General features: G+C 42.9%; 1 long non-coding RNA gene across 3 annotated transcripts; it reads left to right on the plus strand.

The window, feature by feature from the left end:
* The first annotated feature begins 1274 nt into the window (after window positions 1–1274).
* Window positions 1275–2025, plus strand: LOC127912966 (uncharacterized). Of its 3 annotated transcripts, XR_008084302.1 has the most exons (4): window positions 1275–1375; window positions 1526–1592; window positions 1660–1860; window positions 1956–2025. It is a non-coding gene; the product is annotated as an uncharacterized LOC127912966 (long non-coding RNA). The 3 variants fall into 3 exon arrangements; XR_008084304.1 differs by lacking the exon at window positions 1526–1592; XR_008084303.1 differs by lacking the exon at window positions 1275–1375 and having other exon boundaries at window positions 1492–1592.
* Window positions 2026–6389: the final 4364 nt, after the last annotated feature.

Genomic DNA, 6389 nt, shown 5'->3' on the forward strand with positions numbered 1-6389 from the left:
CTTGTTGCCTGGATTCACAACGAGTGTAGCTTTAATTCAATACCCTGCATGTGTATTTTAATGAACGTTTGAGTTTTAACTAATACTATTAGCATTTAGCGTAGCGCATTTGCATTTCCAGAGCTCTAGATGGGACGCCTGCGTGCCAGGTGCGTGCCAGGTGCGTGCCAGGTAGGAGCAAGAGGTTAAGGAAGGCTTTATTTTTGGTTGATAGAAGCCAGATTTCTAGGGATGGAATACCTCTGTTTTACTGTTTTCTTAGGGTTTGGAGTATAAAGAGGGTGTCCAGAAGCACTATAATGGAGTGCATTGGCTGCTGGAGGAACCTCTGGGGTAAGACTGGATTCTACAACTGCAGCTGTTCCACATTTCTCCAAGATTCCGGTGAAGGGCAACGTCATCACCCTAAACAGTTAATGGCCACGGCTGGGCCCAGCTTAATGGATGAAGACTGGGCCCAGCTTAATGGATGAAGACTGGGCCCAGCTTAATGGATGAAGACTGGGCCCAGCTTAATGGATGAAGACTGGGCCCAGCTTAATGGATGAAGACTGGGCCCAGCTTAATGGATGAAGACTGGGCCCAGCTTAATGGATGAAGACTGGGCCCAGCTTAATGGATGAAGACTGGGCCCAGCTTAATGGATGAAGACTGGGCGGCTGAACATTTGGAAGTCGGAAAGGATTGTCAGACAACTGCTGGGAAGCTGCAGGAAGACTCTGTCAGCAGAAGAGGGGATTAAGAAGACTCTGTCAGCAGAAGAGGGGATTAAGAAGACTCTGTCAGGCCTGTCAGCTTAATCTGGATGAAGACTGGAAGCTCTGTCAGCAGAAGAGGGGATTAAGAACATTTGGAAAGTTAAGAGGTCAGCAGAAGAGGATTGTCTGTTAGCACTCTGTCAGCAGAAGAGGGATTAAGAAGACTGGGAAGCTCTGTCAGCAGAAGACTCTGTCAGCAGAAGAGGGGATTAAGCTCAACAGACAAAAGAAAAAGGTTACAAGATGAAAACATCCCATTTCCAAGACTAGGGATTAAACCCAATATCTCAGAGTCAGAAAGAAAATGTTTTATTACTGGATTTGAGAGGGTTGGAAGAGGTGAGTCTGGATAAGGTGAATGGGAAGGATTTGTATAAGGGGGGGTGTGTCAAGGTTTTTGAATAAAAGATACATTGAAAAATAGATAAGGCACTGCTTGGAGGGTAAAACTGGGCCTTGATGACAAGGTAAAGCCAGTATGGAGAGCACTTGACAAGCCACTGTTACAAAAGGGTACTGGTGATATGTAATGGAGGGTGTTGATGACAAGGTAAAGCCAGCATGGAGAACACTGTACAGGGGACTGGTGATATGTAATGGAGGGTGTTGATGACAAGGTAAAGCCAGCATGGAGAGCACTGTACAGGGGACTGGTGATATGTAATGGAGGGTGTTGATGACAAGGTAAAGCCAGCATGGAGAGCACTTGACAAGCCACTGTTACAAAAGGGTACTGGTGATATGTAATGGAGGGTGTTGATGACAAGGTAAAGCCAGCATGGAGAACACTGTACAGGGGACTGGTGATATGTAATGGAGGGTGTTGATGACAAGGTAAAGCCAGCATGGAGAGCACTGTACAGGGGACTGGTGATATGTAATGGAGGGTGTTGATGACAAGGTAAAGCCAGCATGGAGAACACTGTACAGGGGACTGGTGATATGTAATGGAGGGTGTTGATGACAAGGTAAAGCCAGCATGGAGAACACTGTACAGGGGACTGGTGATATGTAATGGAGGGTGTTGATGACAAGGTAAAGCCAGCATGGAGAACACTGTACAGGGGACTGGTGATATGTAATGGAGGGTGTTGATGACAAGGTAAAGCCAGTATGGAGAACAGAACACTGATATGTCAAGTCACCAGCATTACTAAAGGGGACTGGTGATATGTAATGGAGGGTGTTGATGACAAGGTAAAGCCAGCATGGAGAACACTGTACAGGGGACTGGTGATATGTAATGGAGGGTGTTGATGACAAGGCATAAAGCCAGGGGACATATGTAATGGAGGGTGTTGAACACTGTGTACAGGGGACTGGTGATATGTAATGGAGGGTGACAAGGTAAAGCCAGCATGGAGAACACTTCATTGCAGTTAATGCTTTTATTTCTGTCATTAACTCAGATGTCGGAGATGGATGTCCTTTATGTAATAATGGAGGTGTTGATGACAAGGTAAGAGAAACATTTTTCACTGTTTTATGGAGTGTGAGAGGATAAAGCCTCTCTTTGAAATACTAGAGTCTTTTATTACAGCTGCAGGGGAGATTTTCAATAACACTGTTTATATTTTGGTGTTTCAATATAGTAAGCAACAGAAAAGAAAATGCCAACTGTTAAATGTTATTTTGGGACAAGCTAAGATGTAAATTTGTCTGAGTAGGAAACATAAGATAGACACGGGATACAGGCAGGATGTAAGAGGTGTTTTTTTAAGGGATTGGTCAAAGCGAGAATAAAAGTGGATTTTGAGTTCTTCTGGGCTATGAAAGAGCTCCCATTGTTAGAGGAGAAGTAGGAAGGAGGAAGGAGCAGTATGTTTTGTGGAGGAAGGGAAACTATTTTTTTTGATTAAATAAGTTGAATGTAAATGCTTTTTAATGTTAATTATTATATTTTTTTATTCTGTTTTTTTATTTAATTTAAGTGTGACACATTTGCTGTTTAACTTCTGAAAAGGCACATTATTTGTGTTAATGAGTATAAAATATAGGTTTTACAAAAACTCTCTCTCTCTCGCTAATATATATATATATATATATATATATATATATATATATATATATATATATATATATATATATATATATATATATATATATATATATGTAGTTGAGGTCAGAAGTTTACATACACCTTAGCCAAATACATTCCAACTCAGCTTTTCACAATTCCTGAAATTTTATCCGAGTAAAAATTCCCTGTCTTAGATCAGTTAGGATCACCACTTTATTTTAAGATTGTGAAATGTCAGAATAAAGGTAGAGAGAATTATTTATTTCAGATTTGATTTCTTTCATCACATTTCCAGTGGGTCAGAAGTTTACATACACTCAATTAGTATTTGGTAGCATTGCCTTTAAATTGTTTAACTTGGGTCAAACCTTTCGGGCAGCCTTCACACAATAAGTTGTGTGATATTTTGGACCATTCCTCCTGACTGAGCTGGTGTAACTGAGTCAGGTTTGTAGGCCTCCTTGCTCACACACGCTTTTTCAGTTCTGCCCACAAATTGTCTAAGGGATTGAGGTCAGGGCTTTGTGATGGCCACTCCAATACCTTGATTTTGTTGTCCTTAAGCCATTTTTCCACAACTTTGGAAGTATGCTTGGGGTCATTGTCCATTTGGAAGACCCATTTGTGACCAAGCTTTAACTTCCTGACTGATGTCTTGAGATGTTGCTTCAATATATCCACATAATTCTCCTGCCTCATGATTCCATATATTTTGTAAAGTGCACCAGTCCTCCCTGCAGCAAAGCACCCCCACAACATGATGCTGCCACCTCCATGCTTCACGGTTGGGGTGGTGTTCTTCGGCTTGCAAGCCTCCCCCTTTTTCCTCCAAACATAAGGATGGTAATTATGGCCAACAGTTCTATTTTTGTTTCATCAGACCAGAGGTAATTTCTCCTTAAGGTATGATCGTTGTCCCCTGTGCAGTTGCAAACCGTAGTCTGGCTTTTTTATGGCAGTTTTGGAGCAGTGGCTTCATCCTTGCTGAGCGGCCTTTCAGGTTATGTCGATATAGCAGTACTCTGCTGCCTGTGACTGGAACGAATTGCAAAAATCGCTGAAGTTGGAGACTTTTATCTCCCTCACCAACTTCAAACATCAGCTATCTGAGCAGCTAACCGATCGCTGCAGCTGTACATAATCTATTGGTAAATAGCCCACCCATTTTCACCTACCTCATTCCCACAGTTTTTATTTACTTTTCTGCTCTTTTGCACACCAATATCCCTACCTGTACATGATCATCTGATCATTTATCACTCCAGTGTTAATCTGCAATATTGTAATTATTCGCCTACCTCCTCATGCCTTTTGCACACATTGTATATAGACTCCCCATTTTTTTCTACTGTGTTATTGACTTGTTAATTGTTTACTCCATGTGTAACTCTGTGTTGTCTGTTCACACTGCTATGCTTTATCTTGGCCAGGTTGCAGTTGCAAATGAGAACTTGTTCTCAACTAGCCTACCTGGTTAAATAAAGGTGAAATAAAATAAAATAAAAAAATAGGACTCGTTTTACTGTGGCTATAGATACTTTTGTACCTGTTTTCTCCAGAATCTCACAAGGTCCTTTGCTGTTGTTCTGGGATTGATTTGCACTTTTCGCACCAAAGTACATTCATCTCTAGGAGACAGAACGCGTCTCCTTCCTGAGGGGTATAACGGCTGCGTGGTCCCATGGTGTTTATACTTGCATAGTATTGTTTGTACAGATGAAAGTGGCATTTGGAATTTGCTTCCAAGGATGAACCAGCATTTTTGGCTGTTTTCTTTTGATTTTCCCATGATGTCAAGCAAAGAGGCACTGCATTTCAATGTAGGCCTTGTAATATATCCACAGGCACACCTCCAATTGAAGCTTCTAAAGCCATGACATAATTTTCTGGAATTTTCCAAGCTGTTTAAAGGCACAGTCAACTTCGTGTATGTAAACTGACCACTTCTGACCCACTGGATTTGTGATACAGTGGATTATAAGTGAAATAATCTGTCTGTAAACAATTGTTGGACAAATTACTTGTGTCATGAACAAAGTAGATGTCCTAAACGACTTGCCAAAACTATAGTTTGTTAACACTGAAGAGCTCAGTGACTGAAGAGCTCAGTGACTGAAGAGCTCAGTGACTGAAGAGCACAGTGACTGAAGAGCACAGTGACTGAAGAGCACAGTGACTGAAGAGCTCAGTGACTGAAGAGCTCAGTGACTGAAGAGCACAGTGACTGAAGAGAACAGTGACTGAAGAGCACAGTGACTGAAGAGCACAGTGACTGAAGAGCTCAGTGACTGAAGAGCTCAGTGACTGAAGAGCTCAGTGACTGAAGAGCTCAGTGACTGAAGAGCACAGTGACTGAAGAGCTCGGTGACTGAAGAGCTCAGTGACTGAAGAGCTCAGTGACTGAAGAGCACAGTGACTGAAGAGCACAGTGACTGAAGAGCTCAGTGACTGAAGAGCTCAGTGACTGAAGAGCACAGTGACCGAAGAGCTCAGTGACCGAAGAGCACAGTGACCGAAGAGCTCAGTGACTGAAGAGCACAGTGACTGAAGAGCTCAGTGACCGAAGAGCTCAGTGACCGAAGAGCTCAGTGACCGAAGAGCTCAGTGACTGAAGAGCACAGTGACCGAAGAGCACAGTGACCGAAGAGCACAGTGACCGAAGAGCTCAGTGACCGAAGAGCTCAGTGACTGAAGAGCACAGTGACCGAAGAGCACAGTGACTGAAGAGCTCAGTGACTGAAGAGCTCAGTGACTGAAGAGCACAGTGACTGAAGAGATCAGTGACCGAAGAGCTCAGTGACTGAAGAGCACAGTGACTGAAGAGCTCAGTGACTGAAGAGCTCAGTGACTGAAGAGCACAGTGACCGAAGAGCACAGTGACCGAAGAGCACAGTGACCGAAGAGCACAGTGACCGAAGAGCTCAGTGACCGAAGAGCACAGTGACCGAAGAGCTCAGTGACTGAAGAGCACAGTGACTGAAGAGCTCAGTGACTGAAGAGCTCAGTGACTGAAGAGCTCAGTGACTGAAGAGCTCAGTGACTGAAGAGCACAGTGACTGAAGAGCTCAGTGACTGAAGAGCTCAGTGACTGAAGAGCTCAGTGACTGAAGAGCTCAGTGACTGAAGAGCACAGTGACTGAAGAGCTCGGTGACTGAAGAGCTCAGTGACTGAAGAGCTCGGTGACTTACAACGTGGCACCGTCACCTTTCCAACAAGTCAGTTGTCGTGTCTTTGGATATGCCGGATTAATTGAAAAGATATATATTGTTGTCTTCAATTAATTCATAAAACATGCTACTCTATAAAACCATTTCTCTGTAATTAATATTACCTTATTGAGCTAATCATGTAAATGTAATTGACTAGAGAGTCGGGCACCACAAAATAATATTTATAGAGCTGTTGTCACATTCTGACCATCGTTCTTGTGTGTTTTCCTTGTTTTAGTGTTGGTCGGGACGTGAGCTGGGTGGGTATTCTATGTTTTGTGTCTGGTTTGTCTATTTCTATGTTTGGCCTGATATGGTTCTCAATCAGAGGCAGGTGTTAGTCATTGTCTCTGATTGGGAACCATATTTAGGTAGCCTGTTTTGTGTTGGGTTTTGTGGGT

The sequence above is a fragment of the Oncorhynchus keta genome, chromosome 28, assembly GCF_023373465.1.
Source record: "Oncorhynchus keta strain PuntledgeMale-10-30-2019 chromosome 28, Oket_V2, whole genome shotgun sequence".
In the NCBI taxonomy this organism is placed as follows: domain Eukaryota; kingdom Metazoa; phylum Chordata; class Actinopteri; order Salmoniformes; family Salmonidae; genus Oncorhynchus; species Oncorhynchus keta.